This window comes from Phascolarctos cinereus, unplaced genomic scaffold (assembly GCF_003287225.1).
Source record: "Phascolarctos cinereus isolate Bilbo 61053 unplaced genomic scaffold, phaCin_HiC Scaffold_5;HRSCAF=322, whole genome shotgun sequence".
Classification (NCBI taxonomy): domain Eukaryota; kingdom Metazoa; phylum Chordata; class Mammalia; order Diprotodontia; family Phascolarctidae; genus Phascolarctos; species Phascolarctos cinereus.
In genome coordinates, this window is record NW_027555958.1 from 134,932,873 (window position 1) to 134,951,686 (window position 18,814).

General features: G+C 35.9%; 1 long non-coding RNA gene and 1 pseudogene across 9 annotated transcripts in view; both read right to left on the reverse strand.

Annotated features, from left to right (window-relative positions):
* LOC110208828 (uncharacterized) overlaps positions 1 to 414 on the reverse strand; it is a 78,778-nt gene extending 78,364 nt beyond the window's left edge. For all 9 annotated transcript variants that reach the window (XR_013486953.1, XR_013486950.1, XR_002324660.2 and 6 more), the window contains exon 1: positions 312 to 414. This is a non-coding gene — a long non-coding RNA (uncharacterized LOC110208828). The remainder of the gene's footprint in view (positions 1 to 311) is intronic.
* A 5,657-nt stretch (positions 415 to 6,071) lies between these two features.
* On the reverse strand, positions 6,072 to 6,934 carry LOC110208941 (glyceraldehyde-3-phosphate dehydrogenase pseudogene; annotated as a pseudogene).
* Between the last annotated feature and the right edge of the window lie 11,880 nt (positions 6,935 to 18,814).

The window sequence follows — 18,814 nt, forward strand, 5'->3', positions numbered from 1 at the left end:
GTTCTTAGTAAGATTTGAATGGGAGAATGAGAAAAAATATTGAACATTTATATAGACCTTTGATGCTTACAAAGCACTTCATATTAATTATCTATCTTGTAGACAAAAACAGACTTTTCCAAAAGCTCCCATTGGCAAGAGCTTGCCATACTTCTTTAGAAATAAGTAAACAAATAAATATAAATTAATACATAATAGTTGTGATATATACAGCAAGTAAACCTTCTACTAAATGAGGAGTTGCTCAAAAGAGTTAATTGGCATGCAGTCTAGGAGTTGCCTCAAAGGGTTCAGCTGACAAAGTAACTTACATATTTCCACCAAGCCTGTCAAATTGTCTGACAAGTCCTTTCTTCCTGGTCAGATAGTCAGAGATTCCAGGAAATTATGGGGCATTCTTTGACTTCTTGAGGCTCAAATCAGGCTACTTGGTATAAGTATGATCCCAGGGTATGTAGTTACCTCAATGACCCCCCCCCACTCTTACTTATCTGCTCCATGTTTGGTTAAAGCAGCAATCTGTGCTTATCTGTTAAAGTGACAAAGTCACAGGTTTAAAAAAAGACTGCAGTGAGTGTCTAATATGAAAAAGAACAGTCCTATTTTTCAGTCATAACTGCAATCTTCATAGATTGTTCTAGTCTCTATTTTGACCAAATTGAATTTATTTATATATACATGAGTACATATGGATATACATATGTACATATAAATCACAAATAAAATATGTGGGGCACATTAGAAACAGGAAGAATAAGATTTTAGTTTGTTAACTCTATTGGTTTCTTTTGCATATAGCAATTTTTTTCCCCTTACAATGATTTCAACATTGAGAGAAATTAATGATACATGAGTTATATCATTTTCTTAAACTGGTTTCTTAATGATTTTAGTTTTTAATATTAATTCTATTTTTTTCTGAATGCTAATATTTATTGGAAAAATCTTTTCTTAATTTTAATTTAAAAGGGGTCTTTATTCTCCTTGGTAGGGTTTTTTTTTTTGGTGTTGTGATTTTTGTGCAAAGTGTTCAATGCCTTTAGGGTTTCTAATATTCATTCATCTCTCACACAATATTACCTTTCTTTCCTTTGCTTTTTCTCACAGAAAGTTAGGACTGCAAAAGCCAGGTTACACATAAGCACACACACACACACACACACACACACACACATGTACACAAACATAGGAAATGTGCACAAGAGGAAGAAAAGGCAACTTTGCTTTTCTTCTTTTAGCTTAAAGACTAGGGCTTAATTTTAGCTCTTTTAGAAAGGTAAAGTCCCAACATAGCTCTGGAAGCAGCAAATAAGCTTCAGTGAATATTCTTCCATCAAGGAGAGTCTGTCTGTTCTCTGAGCTGGCTAAAATGAATGTTTATTCTTCAGATGGAAATTTTTGGCCTTGACAACAAAGTTTTTTCTTTTCTTTTTTTCTTTTTGGAAACACAGAATAATCCTGGGGAACTAAGTATTTGCAGGCTTAATTATACATATATATGAGTGCCTGTTAAAACCCCTATTTTAACTTAGAGTAAGAAATTCCTTGTGTTTTGTTTTTGTTTTTGTTTTGCTTAATGTCTAATTGCTAAGTCATATCCAGACAGCATCACTTTTACCAGTTGCTCTTAAAATAAACTACAAAGAGTTCTCTAGACCCAGGATTTCTCTCTTTTTAAACTAGCACTTTCTTTTGGTCTCTCTGGCAATGAATAAAATGGAAAAATGCATAGGAACAAATATTAAGCTTGGAGTGGTGCTAGAACGGGAAAGGTCAGTGGATTCCTCCTGCCTTGGCCCCATTAAAGGCTTAATTTAATGTATTAAGTTATATATGTTTATATACATACCATATATCATATGATATCATGTCATGTCATGTCACATTACATAACATTCTATTATAGTATATGTTTATATTAGACAAGAACCTGGCCCTATTTATTAAATTGAGGCTTTGTCTTTTAAATGTGAATACCTCTCTGAAAGGGTAACGTTTAAACCATTCTTAATCACCTTACTTTGAATTATTTTATCAGATTCTGTCCTGGCTAACAGAAGGAGCAGGGAGACAGTGTTGAGATAATCTAGAAAAGGGGCTGCATAGATGTAAGAAACTGAGGAAGACACCAAAGGCAAACTCTGTAGATTATATTGTTGACTTCACAACAATTCTCAAAGACAAACATCAGTCATGAGAAGACATTAAATGTCGGCAAATTGTAACAAAATGATCGCATAATTCTCTGTCTAATCTGCCACTATGGTATTGGGCTCAACATGAGAAAATAAGCAACGGCATTTCATTAAGTATCTCTTTTGTTTCTGTCCTTCCCACAGTTGAATAAGGAAATTTGGGGCATTTTGGCTCCATATAACTGCTTTATTGGGATAATGATATTTTAGTGAAATCAGTTTTCTCTCAATATTCTGAGGTTCTTTTTTCATAAGTCCTCCATTTAGCACGTCTAACACATAGATCACTGTTAATTCCCTTGCTCCTGATCTAATTATTTTCTATTTTTCTTTTGTAACTTTCATTTACTTTCTATTGGTGTAAACTCCTAAAACAAAAAAAAATGTGCAGCATGAATATACATGCATGTATTTAGATTAGTTGCACTACGTAACATGTCTCTAATTTCAGAATTGCAGGGCAGCTAGGTGGTACGGTGGATAGAGCACTGGCCCTGAAATCAAGAGGACCTGAGTTCAAGTCTGGCCTCAGAACAAACACTTGACACTCACTAAGTGTGTGACCTTGGGCAAGTCATTTAACCCCAATTGCCTAAAAAAGAAATGTTGTTAGATTTCAGAATTGCATACATGCTATCTGGTATTAAAAATAATAATGTTAAGACTGTGATGGAATTTGTTTTCACATACTATTTAAGAGTCAGCTTGTCGTAGTGGATAAAATGCTGGATTTCAATTTGGTAAAACATTCAAATCCTACCTCTGATTCTTACTAGTTATGTGGATTATGGTCCACAGGGTCACGAAGAGTCAGACGTAACTGAAGGACTAAACAAAAACAACAACAAACTTAATCAATTAATTTGTCTATACCTCAGATAAATCCTGAGGACTTTCCCTTCCCACCCCCGAATCATAGGAGTTAACTATAGACAGATTTGTACTCAGGGGATTTTCCTATATTTAAAAAGAAATACACACACACACACACACACACACACACACACACACACACACACACACACACTGAAGCAATCCTTGGGTTTCTATTGGTGTAGCGGATTTGAGATTGAATTATCTGTCTGGCTTCCTTGGGCTTAGGGCACAAAAATTCCAGCCTATGAGGAGCTCATGATTTAGAGGTTTGGTAGAATTCTCACTCCTCAATAAGGATACCTTTCTAATTTAGCTTCTTTGTCATGGTGGAAGTAGAAGCAGATGGGGAACTAGCTACTATATCCTTTTTTACTTTATCTTAAATAACATTTTTAAATTGTATTTTGTGGTTGACTAATGTTGCATTGTATTCCAATCCTAAACCTCTAACTCTGGACTGGCCTGAGCTAGGCTTGCCTAGAATGGCATCATAGTCTGTTCTCTTATTTTATTGGTATATTCTCTTAATCTACTGGTGTATAGAAATGAAGAGTATTATAAGAGAAATAATTAAGGTAAATTTTTGAAAACAGATCTAAAAAGTTCCTGTGTAAGTTTGAGCTAAAGATTTTAGAAAATTAATTCATTTAATCTAATTTACACATATTTACATGTCCCAAAAGTTATGAGGAACATTTTCATTTTCCTGTGGCTCCTTCTATCTTCCTGCACCCTAGAGAGAGTAAGGCCCAGAATGAAGAGGGAGAGGGGGAAATATAATGAGACAGGCATCTATTCTACCTCCACCTTCCCCATATCATATTTTGAAAGCTGTAGAGCTGTCCACATCTTTATATAGGAAAATGAGAATATCTCTCTACTTATCTTTCCTTAGATGCAGTAATAGTAATACCTCACATTTAGACAGTCACTTATATTTGACCCTGAAATTTCCCTTTCTGATCAGAATTGGTTTTTTGTCCACTTTTTCCACCAGTTCTATCCTTCTGGATATACTCTTTGGCCTCAGTGAGACTTCCTTTTGTCTCTGTGACCCCTCATTCCTTCCTGATCCTCCTAATCCATTATCCCTGTCCTGGATTCAATTTTTACCCTTTACAGTAGAACCAAAATATAATCATTTCAATGAGTCATTCTTTACCATTGTGTAATCTCTTTCCTGTCCAATCACTTCTCAATAACCTTTGCTTATTCATACTCTTTGCCCCTGAGTGTTTATGTTTCTTAAGCCCCTCTTTTGTCTCTCTCCATCCTCTCCTACACTTCCAAGGCTTTTATTTTCATCTCTATGCAGTTGCCTTTTAGTTTTACATATTCAATCTAAATCTCTTACCTTTCTAATTAAGAAAATCAAGTCAGACACAAAACAGAAATATGCTCACCATGGTAATTAGCATTATCATGAATGATGTCCAGTCCAAAGTCTATTTTGAAAAAGGATTCCTACTAAATGGTAAAATCATCCAGATATGCGTATTTGTGGAACACATTGTACTGATTGCATCAAGCCCTTCGACAATGAAGATACTCTTAAATGAAAACCATAATCAGCCAAAAAAAAAAGTGAAAGATAATTCCTCTTTTCCAGGTTACATGATGTATGCACTTGGAAATTTACATATATGTGTATATATAACATTATATACATATGTGTTTGTTGTAAAAATGGCCAGTGAGTTGTATTTATAACTAGATAGAAGGAGCAGGCTAAACTGTCTTTGGGAAACTGTACAGTTTCTCATTTAACATCAGTATTTTTCTAGTGATGTTATAAGGCCATGAATTTCAGAATATTATTGTCTCCAAAGAATTGAAGTTCAGCATTAACCAAGGGCATTAGAAAGGCACATGGTGAGTGTATGGACTGCAACATTACAAATGAGGAATTACCCAGAAGTGTTGTGAAGCATATCATCAGAGAAATGTAGAAGTAGAAAAAAAAATGATGGGCCATTCATATAATGAGAACCAGGGTCAGCTGAAGGACATGGATAGAATATGTGCTAGTCCAGTTCCAATATAGGGATTACCTCATCCATGAAGACTTCCTCCAGTTGAATGTGATGTATCTTTCTACCCTTCCATTTTCCTCAGAGTATTTGTTTAAATCTTTCCATTGTCCCTCTCACATAAGGTCATTGTATCATAGATTTAGAACTGAAAGGAAGCTGAGACCTAGAGAGTTTAAGAAAAATTATTGAGTTACACAGCAGGTAGTGAGTGTTGTCATTAGCATTTGAATTTTTGGTATCTGACTCCAACTCATCTATTGTGTATCAGACTTTTTAAAAATTCCCTATCGTTTAAATTGTAAGCTCTCCAAGGAAAGGAATTGTGTCATTTTTATATTTGTGTTCCCAACATCTAGCATAGTCCCTTGTATTATGATCCCAGGCCAATTATAATGGCACAATCCCTAAAGGACAATGCAAAGGAACACATTTATTATATATGTACAAATGTTGACTTGACAATAAGAAAACATCAAATGCATATATGACTAGAAAAGAAGATTGGTTGATCCTATAGTGAGAGTGAGAAATAGCAGATGGACCAGCCAAATGTTATTCTGGTGACTATGAAAGAATAAAATTACAAGAGGAGAGAGTGTAAACAACTGGGTGGTTGCCAAAGGAGGATTTGATGAAAGGCTTGGATGAGGATTGAACAGAATAAGAGGACATACAGTTTGTTTTTCATTCTAGTAGAAGGAGTTCTCATGCTGAGGGTTCCCAGATCATATGACACAACCATTATTTTCATCTCCCCCTCTCCCCTCTAATTATATAAATAATCACAAAAATGGGTTTTTCAGCTTCCTTATTGCTACTTTACATGTTCAATGTTTAGTAATTCTGTACTCCATACTATTATAAAAGTTTTATGGGAGTTGTGTATGTGTGCCTTGTGGAAAGGACTGTGAATATGGCATGAGATCTCCAGTCCAGGGAGATAGGTTAGGGATATGGGAAAGAAGATTCATGACTTTCCACTTTTCTGACATGAATGAGTACCACCATAAACATCACAGGATACAACCTGATCCTCTGTGTTGCTCAGGATGCACTTCAAGGGTTCCTCTGATGCTTGCTTCACCATTTTCTTGATATCACATTTGGCAGGTTTCTCCAAGTGATGGGTTATATCCACAACTGATACATTGGGAGTAGTAATACAGAAGGCCATAGCTGTGGTGTTCTCATTCAGCTCAGGATTAACCCTGCCCACAGCCTTAATAGTACCAGTCACGGATGATGTTTTGGGCAGTGCCATGCCCATCATGTCACAGCTTGCCAGAGAGGCCATCTACTGTCTTCTGGGTTGCAGTAATGGCATGTATTGTGGTCATAAGTCTTTTCAGAAGGCCAAAGTTGTCATGAATGACCTTGGTCAGGGGGGTCCAAGCAGCTGGTAGTGCAGGAGACATTATTGACAATCTTAAAGGAATTATCTTAGTTTTAAAGGTGCACTCTCATCACAAACACAGAAACATCAACAAAAGGGACAGAGGTGATGGCATACTTAGCTCCACCCTTCATGTGAACCCTGGCCTTTTCCATGATGGTAAAGATACCCATGGACTCTCCTACATATTCAGCTCCAGCATCTATGTATTTAGTATTGATGGGCTCATGATCATGGAAGATAGTAATGGCTTCTCCATTGATCACCAGATTTCTATTCTTAGCTTTGACAGTGTCTCTTAGCTTGCCATGGATGGAAACATGTTGGAATATATAAGCCATATAGTTGAGGTAAACAAACGAGGCAATGATAGTCACATCTACTCTGCCTGAAGTAAATGAAGCTTGTTCATCAGGATCCAATATGGCCAGATTCATTGCTTCAAAACTTTATCATCTTCTCTCAGGGATGTGGCTATAGCAGTGAACCCTCTCACTAAGCTTGGGAAAAGAGATGAGAGCCAGCCTCCAGTGCTAATTCCACTGTGTTTTACTGTTTCACTGGTCCAGGGAAAGGCACAGTTAGCTCCAATGGCTCTGGCTCCCTGCTTTCATATCCTCATGCCCAGGGTGGGATGGGATGGGAAGGGGGTATGAGGAAGACATCAAGAAGGACTGAACTAGCTTGACAGGATAAGAGGAACAAAGGAATAAGCCCTCTCCTTTACCCATCTCAGGTGGTGACCTGAAGCCAACTCCTTTAACTGTTTGCATGACAAACAAGGCATATTCTACTTTTAAAAGCCTTTGCTAGCCTCAGTGCTTGCTCTTTCAAAGGAAAATGGGACAGAATGCTTTTAGCTTTTGTACAATCTACATTTCATTAAGGTTATTTTAAAATAAGTGCATTTGACTAAAGAAACAAAAAACAATGTTCTTTCTGCAATTTCCATACATGTAGTTCATGGACTTTCTCTTTCAGTGACAGAGAAAAATTATTTAATTCCATTTTCACTTCAATTATAGCCTATACCTCTAAATCCATTTAAGATTTACAAAGTGTTATGTGTAAGTTGTCTCATTTGAAAGTCATAATAAGGAGGCCACATGGTATAAGGGACTGAGTGCTGAACTCATAGTCAGGAATGTCTCAGTTCAAATCTTGCCTCTACTCCCACCAAAATACCGACAGCAGGATTTCATTCTTCAGTTCCTTATATGATTCACTTCCATTGAAAGTTGAACACATCAGGTATTTATTAGACATCTATCTGTTCCAAGTGAAGAGTTACAAGTTAAAAAGACAGAATGGTTTAGTGTACCTGTTGACAGCACATGGCGCATATGCCAAAGATGGCACATAGGTGAGATTTTCACTGACATGTAAGATGGTAGAGACAGAAAATATCACAGCTGTAACCAGATCAGGATTTCTGGTTCTTCCATTAATTTACTGATACTCCTTAAGCAAGCTTTGCAAGTGGTCATGGTGTAGGTTTCATAATAAAATGATTTCTCCTAACATCTTAAAAGGCAGACAGAAGATGGTTGCTGGCTACAATGTATGGCTAAGAATCATGGAATACTTTAATTCCAAAGAATTAAAGTGGAGAGTCACCTTTAGTGTCATGAAAAGGTATATGATAGGTGTGAATAAGTTAGAACAGAACACCAGCCAAGAACTGAGCAAAAGAAGAGGAATAAAGGATGTCATCAGAGAAGGATGATCAGAAATAAAGGTAAATCTGTTACGCAACAAGACTGATGGAAATAGTCCATATGTTCCATTGACAGTTACACAAAGTCAAGAGACCTCAGAAAGGACTCTCGCCACATCCTGAAGAGGAGGTAGGTAAGTTAACAGACAAGAATTGTCAGGCATTGATAGTTTATATTCTGCATCATATTGATAAGATCACAGATCCATTACAATACTAAGGAATCTAACAAGGAAAAATTGTGTTTTTCTAAGATCTGTAATTGTACAGTGTTATTGAGAGATACTGATATTAAAAAGCTATGTGTGGGAGGGACAAAAGAAGGGAGAGGTGACCCAAAGGACAAATGGGAAACATATGGCTGGCTAAGTGGGCATATTTTCCATGATGTCATATCTACAAGAAATAAAATAAAAGTTTCCTTCTGGAATGTGTATGATTGGAGAAGAAAAAAAATCTTACCTCTATCACTTACTAGCCATAAGACTATGGGTAAGTCACTGAATTCAGTTTCCTCATCTACAAAATCAAGATACTATAGTCTCTACCCCATGGGGAAGCAATAGAAAAATAGTATTTGTCTTCTAACAGAGAGCTGATGGACTCAATATGAATAATGAGACACATTTTTGGACTTGACCACTGTGGGAGTGTATTTTGCTCAACTGTATATATTTGTATATATGTGGAGGATTTTTTTCTCCTTTATTTTCTTAAGTGTGTATGTGGATGAGAAAATATAAAGGATAATAAATGTTTGTAAATTGAAAAGATTTAAAAGAGAGAAAAAGCAGATAAAAACCTGGTCTCAAAACTAAGAAGACCAGGGTTCAAGTCTTGCTGCTGATACCTACTAGCTATCTACCTTTGTATATGGGGTGTATATATGGGGGTTTAGGGGATGTTCAGGGAGGAATAACATTTCTGGTTTGCCAAGCCCTTTTCAGGGCTACTTATCCACCATTGGCTTCCACCTTCACCCAACACTCACTTGTGGATGCAAGAAGTTGCAACATGTAAAGTAGCCACACTCCAGTAAAACCATCTTGGCAGATGGGCTAACCCAGGTTGAGGGTAATCAACAGCCCTCAAACACCACAGTGAGTTAGGGGGATATTTAGCCCAAGCATATGAAGACTTCCTCTGACACAATGTGTATACGAGGACGATTTGTACCAGAGGCTATGAAGGTGGCTAAAGCAGGCACTGTGGAGTGCTTAGAACTTGGAGTCAGACATAGTAGATGCCAAGGTCATCCATGCATCTTGGACCATCACCAATCATCCTGACTCTTTTTTTTTCTTGCCACTGGGCTTTGATGACTGGAAGAGAGAGTGGGGCTGATGAGTTTGTACAGGGCTGACACTTAAATCCAATTCACTCACAATTCAAGAAATCACACTATGATGCCATTGGTCCTCTTTAAAATGGACAAACAACTCAAAACAACTCATCTGCCTTTGTAGAGTGAGAATTTTCCCATGGGAGTTCCTTATATCAGTGGAATCATACCTCCAATCCTTATCCCTACTTCTTGTTGTTTGTCCTTCATTTTCAAAGAGGACCAATGACATCACAGGGTGATGTCCTGACTTACATGTGAATTGATTTAAGGGAGGCAGAGTTGCACAAAACCTTACTTACATTACAAGATTATTTCATGGTTCAAATACGATAATGTTTGTAAAACACTTTACAAAATGTAAAACATTACATAGGGATAAATTATCGTTAATAACCCTATGGACTAGGTAGCACAAGTATTGTTACCATCTCCGTTTTATAGTTGGGGATCTGACAGTTAGAGAAATGAAATAATTTACTCCAAGTCATAGAATTATCCTATAGCTTTTGATCTCTTTCCACTACACTTTGTTGCCTCTCATCTATTATAACATTGGTTATGTCAATCTTTTTCTTGATGTGAGGTCACTAATTACAAATCACAGAATTTGACAGCTAAAAGGGTCCTACCTTGGGCAAGTCCTCAATTTCCTCATCTGTGAAATGAGATGATTGTACTAGATAGCCTCTGAAGTTCTTTCTAGCTATAGATCTATGATCCCATCACCCAAAAGGTCTTCTCACCTACTATTTTCATTTTTAAGAGGAGGAAACTGAAAAAACCCATATGTCTTAAAGAGTTTGTTGAATGACACATATTTTGTCTTGAACTTTGGTTTATATTTCACATCAGTATGCAACCTTGCGGATAGTAACTGACATCTATAGAGATGTCATCTTTGAAGTTCTATATGTTGAGGCAGAACTTATTCAATTTTGTTAAACTGCCTGATATTTCCTTTGGTATAAGAAATAGCTATATTTGTGAGAACGTTGTTGTGGTGATTTTGAAAGGCAAAGAAAGGTAGAAGTAATGATTTAATTAATGATGATGACGGTGGTGGTGGTGGAAGAGAGGAGAATAAGTATTTTTATAGCACCTATGATGTGCCAGGTACTATACTTGTCAAATTTAATCCTCACAGTAACTTTGCAAGGTAGATGCTGTTATTACCCCCCTTTTACAATTGACAAAACTGAGGAAAACAGAAATTTTGTGACTTGCTGAGGGTCACATAGCTAATAAGTATCTCAGACCAGATTTTAACTCAAGTCTTCCTGACTCTAGATCTAATGCTCTGTCTGCTGTACTACCTAGCTACTTCATAATAATATATAACATAGCTAACAGATCATATTCATGTAATAATTAAAGTTTGTAAAAAAAAAAAACCTTTAAACATATTATTTTATCGGATCCTAGGAACAATGGGAGGTAGTTATTATTATCACCAACAGATGAGGAAACTAAGGCAGAGCCCAGGAGCTAGTGTTGAAGGCTAGGCTTGAACTCAAGTCTTCCTGACATTAAATTCCATGCTTTCTCCACTATACCACATAGCTGTCAATATAGCAGCTCATTACATTCTGGGTATATAAAGACAAAAATGAAACATTCCCTATCCTCAAGGTTAGTTAAATTCTACTAGTTCTTACTTGGATAGGGTTTTGTTTATTTTGTTTCTAGAATCAATATATGTTAAAGCAAGAAAGGACCTTGAATATCACAGACCTATTCCAACCTCCTCATTTTATTAATGAGGAAAATGAGACCCACAGAGGGTTAAGACTTGGTTAAGATTAATGGCCAAGATTAATGGCTAGTTCTCTACTCCCAGTGCCAGGATTCATCATATTATTCTTGCAGTCTCTCCCTTGCTTTTGAATTTTCAAAATTTGCTGAACGTCGAAGGCACAAAGACTCTTTCCTTTCTCATATGTAAGAAAACCACAGAAAACCCCTACTCTTCTGGGCAGATCAGCAAATGGCATTTTGAGGGCAAATATAGGACAAATTCTAATTTTATTATAGATTGCATTGCTTCTGATGTTAATTGTTTGTGTGTGTGTGTGTGTGTGTGTGTGTTTTTCCTGAAAGATAAAAGTGGAACACTATTATAACTTTTCATGGAGCTGAAATGTTCACTTATGGTACCAGGAAATGAACTCTTACAAGTGAATTCTTAAGCAAGGAGCAGTTTGCTCATGTTTATACCCCTGGAACTAGGATATCCTCTAATTTAAGTGTATATCTTTGTGGTAGCAAAAAAACTCTATACAAAGTGCTTCAAAAAATTCTCCCACCAATTAGGGAATGTCTGTACAAAGTGTAGCATGTGAGTGCGATGGAATATTTTTGCAGCACAAGAAATAAAGTATATGAGGAACTCTGAGAAACACAGAGGTACTTTATGAAATGATGCAAGGCAAAGAAAATAATGTACAAAATGTTACTAAAAATGGTCAAACAATGATGAATCATAATGAACAATTTGGGTCCTAGAGAATTGCTACAAAAACATACTTTCCTCCTCTGAGTAGAGAGTTGGGGATATGATGCGGAATATGATAAATAATATCTGATACAGATTTGTGTCAAAGGGTTTTTCCCATTTTTGTTTTTTTTTTTGTTACAAGGAAGGGCTTAAGAGGGACCATTATTAGAGGGAAGTAACAGCTATAAAAACAAAAGGAAAAAAAACTTTTAAAGAAGTAAAATAATGATAATGAGTGTTGAGTTTTTGGAAAGGGAAGAAAAGGATGGATCTTCCAACTATGAGTAGAGAGCACCCCCAAGCTAGAGAGGACCAAGGGGAAATGAGGCAAGATAGACCGAGTGAAAACATTTTGCCTTTGTTTCCTAGTTTCAGTGGGAACTTGCAATATTTTAAATCTTTTCATTTGTAATTAACTGTTGTGTGTTCCCTGGCTTTGAAAACCTTTTGTTTTCTTACATTTAAAAGCTGGAGAAAAGCCCATTGTGAGGGCTTAGGAAGTAAAAGTAAGTCATTTAATTTTTTCTTTCATCTGATGTTAATTTATGCAAAAGCTAATAACATATTTGTTGCTTAGAGCTGTTCATTTCAGAGATGCTTTCCCTCCCAACAAGTCTATTTTTTTTTTCTTCTTAGTGATCCTTTGCCAAACAGAGTTATCACTCTCATGACTTAAAATGCTTTTGCCAAGGAATTTCATTGTGGTAATCTGTTGACATCCTAGGCCTGCACATAATTACTCACTCCCTGAAAACATAGCTTACTAGCCAACTACAGTAACAGTTCTGAAGATATTTGACACACAGTAAGGAAAGTTGCTGGTGGAAGGGGTGAAGGCAAAATTGGATATATGAGTGAGAAGGTGGAAAGTAGGAAAAGCAATGAAAGGGAGAGGAAACCATCATTGGTATATATTGTAGGGGTGGAAAAGAGTGAGGGAAATAAGGACATGTATAGAATTTTAAAAAAAAACAACTAAAAACACATAATTAAATTATTTGTCCTTTAGAAAGGAAAAGGCTAATTATATGGCTGCCAATAAGCCCACAGAATACTGACAAATGTACTTATAGGGCCATGGATGGTTATGAACAACTCTGGTTTAACCGCAATTCACCATGAATAACAGATACGCATAATGACAGCTTAAAGGTCCAATTCATAAAAATGTTATTAAAGCACATTATTTATAAAGGCTTTTCCTGTGCTTCTGCTCTTATTCATGACTCTCTCACAACTGTGCTATAATCAGAGTCAGAGTGTACAGTGGAGGCACTAATTCAATAGGAACTAAGGCAAGCATACTGGAGCACCACAATAAAATCTTAGCTAGATTAATTTAAAGGGTAGAATTTATCATGCCAAAGTGATTCTTTAAAAAGAATTACAAGATATTCAGACTAGTTTTAGCTTATACCCCAAGGTCTTTGCTAATGAAATCTGGAATTCAGTAGAAGGTTGGGTAGTTGACAAGTTTTTATATAAAATGTTTGTCTCTGTTTCTGACAATTGGAGGCCAATGTGTAATGATTGTGTCTGCTCTGACTTTGATCTACATCTCTATTTCCTAGGCATTAGAACTATCCAAAACCCATTTTATTTTTCTCCTTTCCTTTAAAGCAGTGACAACATTAGAGGACAAGGGGAATAGGAAGAGAGATTGGACCTGGATTTCAATACCTCAACCAGTGCAGAGTAACACCTTCTACCAGTTTGTGATCTTAGCAAGTTGCCAAAAGCAGAGGTATCATCATAGCACAATTGGTCCACAACATTCCCTAGTGTGGCCAGAACCAGATTAAAATGTAATAAGGAAATATTTTTTAAAATAAATAAAAATGCAATAAAATATAGATAGTATTAATATGTGATTTTCTAAGTCAATATGTGACCTGCTCCTTACGTAAAGATTAGTGGCCCCATTTTTATTTGTTTTAACCTCCTGAGCATTAAGATGTTACATTGTAACTTGCTCAGATTGGTCAAAGGTGGAACTTGAACCCAAGCCTTCCTGTTTCTAAGGACTGCTCTGGATCCATGATACCATGTTGACTCTCATGCCAAAGTGTTATGTTCTGCAAATGTCTGTTCAAGAATATGTTGTGACAGAAGCCAAAAAACTTAGAAAGGGACCTTAGAAATCCAACTGCCTCAGTTTCTCTATGAGGAAACTGAGGATCATTGAGTAGAAGTGACTTGCCTAAGGTCGCATACTGACAGAATTGGAAGAGCTTACAAAGCTGGGACTAGACCCAATCTTTTGGGACTCAGTCTTCTGTTCTTTTCTGTTGCTTCAATTATTTATAATTTAGGCAAATCCCTAGTCACAGAAAGTTTACCCCTGAGAAGCTGAATATGATGATAATTCTCTACAAGAGTGTTTATTTAGGGATTATCTACTTAGTACATAGAAAATATTTAAGAAAAAAATGGGATGACATTGGACTACATGAAATTATCAAAAATTGACTTCTTGACTTTCTATTTCTGGTTGCTGGAACTATAATATTAGACTACATTTACTTTTAGATAGGGTGTGAATGTATTTTTGTATAAGACATTTGACTATCTCTTGAAATCCTATAGAGAAATTTTTTTGTTTAATCATAGCTTCTAACACTGACAGAACATGTTGTCTTTGATCCTGTAGGTAAAAAAGCACAAGACCTAAGGGAATGAATTAATTACTATATTTAATTAGATGCAGTCATTAGTAGACTCAACTTGGGCATTCACATTAGGGCTCCTTATTGAGTTTCCTAGGAATGGCAACAGTCATGGGTAAATGAAATATTTAAGAGTTTACCACTGATGCCTGAGACTAAAGATGAAAAAAAAAAGACATAAAAATCATCCTTCTTGAGAAAGGTGGCAAAAATCACCACAAAACTTCAAACCATTTAAATAAATGATTAATGTCTATAAGTCAGTCAGGTGATCTTGGGGAAATCACTGGTCCTTATTTCCTCATTTGTAAAGTGAAGGGTTTTACTGGAAAGCTTCTAAGTCCTTTCAAGATCTAAATTTATGATCATATGAATAGCATTAATTGAGGATGTATTATTTTCAATGTAGCTTAGTCTCAGAAGGCCCAAACATTTAATAGCTCCTGAATCTGTACCTTCTTTTGAATGTCCTTTTTAAAATGGCTATATCTCTTATGGAAAATATATCCACAATTCCCATTCTCTTCTTTCCTTATTGCTGGGATAAATTCCTTATGTTGCCTGCCTCCCAGGGATGCTTCAGATCTGAGAAAAAAAGACCCAATTATCTTGAAAATTGAAGATACCACACTGGGTGCTGAGCTATGTGCTCCCATTTTAACATCTGTATGCAACTGTAGATTAAGAAATAATTAGCTAGATGTATGAATTGACAGAGAGTGAAGTAAGAAGAACCAGGAGAACAAATTACACAGTGACAGCAAAAGTATAAAGATAATCAACTTTGAAAGACTTAGAAACTCTGATCAACACAATAAAAAAACACAATTTCAAAGCTGCAATATGAAACACACTACACAACTTTAGATACAAAACTGATTAGTTCAAAGTTTAGATTGAAACATATTTTCTTCTTTTCTTTATTTTTTCTTGCTTTTTTTTGTTCTTTTTAGAACATGGCTAATGCTGAAATTTGTTTTCCATGATTATACATATTTGTAATGAGGTCTCTATTTTTCTTGCCCTCTCAAAAATGTGGGAGGGAAAAAGGAAAATTTAAAACAGAAAATAAAATAAAATTGAATTTAAAATAAAGGAAAATATAATAACATACTTTTAAAATAAATTATCTTCTAGAAGGGAAGCCCTATGGCTCTTGTACCATATTGCTTGTTTGGGAAAATGAAGGCAAAAGACCTTCCCTATGACCTCTTCCTTTGATTGCCTGATCCCTAATAGAACCTCCATTTTAAGGACACAAAGGCTAGACCTGGCTAACCACTGTGTCCTTAAAATGGAGATATACAGGCTATATTTCTAACTCTTTGGACTATCTCTACCATTTCCAGAGCTGCCAAACTACCAAACCCTTCTCAGTGTGTTTGTTTGTGTGTTTGTGTGTTTTTTATGTTGTCTTCCCCATTAGAAAATAAACTTTTTGAAGGGAAGAAATGTCTTTCTTTCTACTTGTACTTATATGTCAGTGCTTACAGTTCCAGGTACATAGTAAGCACATAATAAATGTTTCTGACTACTGGGAGGCAGAGCCAAGATGGTTGAGTAGAAAAAAAAACACTTAGCTGAGCTTTCCTAACATTCCTCTACAAACAATTTTAAAATAATGCCCCAAATTTAATTGTGGACAGAGAAAAAAAACACCAAATCAGAGTGAGACATTTTTCCAGCCTAAGACAACTTTCAGGTTGGAAAGAGAGATCTATGACATGGGGGTGAGTGCTAACCTGAAGCCAAAGTGGATGAAACCACTGTTGGGACCAAGTGGTGGTGACAGAAGTAACACAGTTTGGGGAACCTGGCAGCTGGTCAGAAAGAGACCATGGGCACCTCTGTGCTAACACTGGACACAGGACCAGACACTGTTTTAGCAACTGTGTTGCCTGTACCCCCTTCTAAGTTATAGTTCAATGGTGAAGAGTAATACTTCTAGGACAAGAAGAAGTGGAAGTACTGAGGAGCAGTTTCAATTGCAATCCCAAGGATTCACAGGCCCTTCCTGGGTAAGGACCAGAGTGTAAACCAGGAGAATTTATCACACTTCTCTCCAGATTACACCATTTTGAAAGCACCCAAAACTTATTACCACACCTCTCTCCAGATCCCCCCTCCTAATGCCAAGAACAGAGTCCAACTTTAACATAAAGTTCAAAATCAAGAAATCAGGTGAAAAAATGAGAAAATAACAACAAAAGAGCTTAAGCATAGAAAACTACTTCACACTACAGCAGTTCACACTACTATGTGAAAGAGAAGATCAAGACATAAACTTAGAAGACAAAATCAAAACAGCTACAAAACAAAGAAAAATGTGGATTAGACAGAAGCCAAGCAAAAATTTGTGGAAGAGATAAGAAGGATTTTTGAAATCGAATAACAGTGTTGAAAGAAAAAATGGTAGAAAAATGAAAGCAAAGGAAGGAAATTATAAAAAGAAAATTAAGAGTTTGGTAAAAAAAAAAAAGAGGCACAAAAATTATGCAGAAAATAGCACCTTAAAAACTAGAGTTGGACAAATTGAAAAAAAGAGGTAAAAATATTCACTGATGAAAATAACTGATTAAAAAGCAGAAGTGGCGAAATGGAAAAAGATATACAAAAGCTCACTCAAGAAAATAATTCCTTCAAACCTAGAATTGGCCATGTGGAAGCTAATACTGCCATGAGCTATTAAGAAACAATAAAACAAAGTCAAAAGAATGAAAGAATAACAGAAAATGTGAAATATCTCATTGGGAAAACTACTGACCTGGAAAATAGATTAAGGAGAGATAATTTAAGTATTGGGCTACCTGAAAACCACAATAAAGAAAAAGAACCTAGATATCATATTTCAAGAGCTTATCAAGGAAAACTGCCCTGATATCTTAAATCTAGAGGATAAAACAGAAATTGAAAGAATCCATTGATCAATACCTGAAAGAGATCCCAAAATGAAAACTTCCAGGAATATTATAACCTAATTTCAGAGCTCCTAGGTCAAAGAGAAAATACTTTGAGTAGCCAGAAAAAAAATTAAATACCAAGGAGCTGCAGTCAGGATCACACAGCATTTAGCAGCTAAAGGATCTTAAAGAACCTTAAAGAATCAGAGGTCTTGGAATATTATATTTCTGAAAGCAAAAGAGTTGGGATTACAACCAAGAATAACCTACCCAATAAAATCAAGTATAATGCTTCAAAGGAGGGCAGGGGGAGAGGAAAGAGTATTAATGAATTTAAGCTATTTCAAAGCGTTCCTAATGAAAAGACAAGAGCTGAATAGAAAAATTTGTTTTCAAATATAAGACTCAAGATAAGCATAAAAAGGTAAACATGAAAGAGAAATCATAAGGAACTTAATAAGGTTAAACTGTTTACTCTCTGTATGGGAAGATGATTTGTGTAACTTCTAAAAATTTTATCATTATTTGGGGAGGCAGAAGGATTCTACAAAAAAAAAGGGTGTAGGAGTGAATTGATTATATTGGGATGATGTAAAATAATTGATAGGTGAGAAGGAGGAATGCCTGGGGAGAAGGGGGAAGGGAGAGGAAGAATGGGGAAAATTATTTCATATAAAAGAGGCATCATACAAGAAAAAACTTTTTTTTTTAACAATGGAAGGGAAAATGGTGGGTAAAAGGTGTGTGAAGCTTGAACCTCACCTAGATCTAAATTTGTTCAAAAGGGAAAAAATCATTTGCATACTCAATAATAGAAATCTATTTTACCCAATAGGGGAGTAGCAGGAGAAGGGGACAGGAGAAATGGGGGTGATAAAAAGGAGGGCAGATAAAAGAAGTCATTGGTCTGAAGCGAAACAGATTTTAGAAGAAAGACAAGATAAAAAGAAAGCAAGAAGGATAAACAAGAAAATAGTATGGTGGGAAATGCATAGTTAGTAATTATAACTGTGAATATGAATGTATTGAAGTCATCCATAAAATGGAAGCATATAGCAGAATGAATTAGAAACCAGAATCCAACACTATGTTGTTTATAAGAAACACACTTGAAAGAGAAAGACACACACAGAGTTAAAATAAAGTTGGAGCAGAATCTATTATGTTTTACCTTTTATTTTTTTTAAAAGGGCAG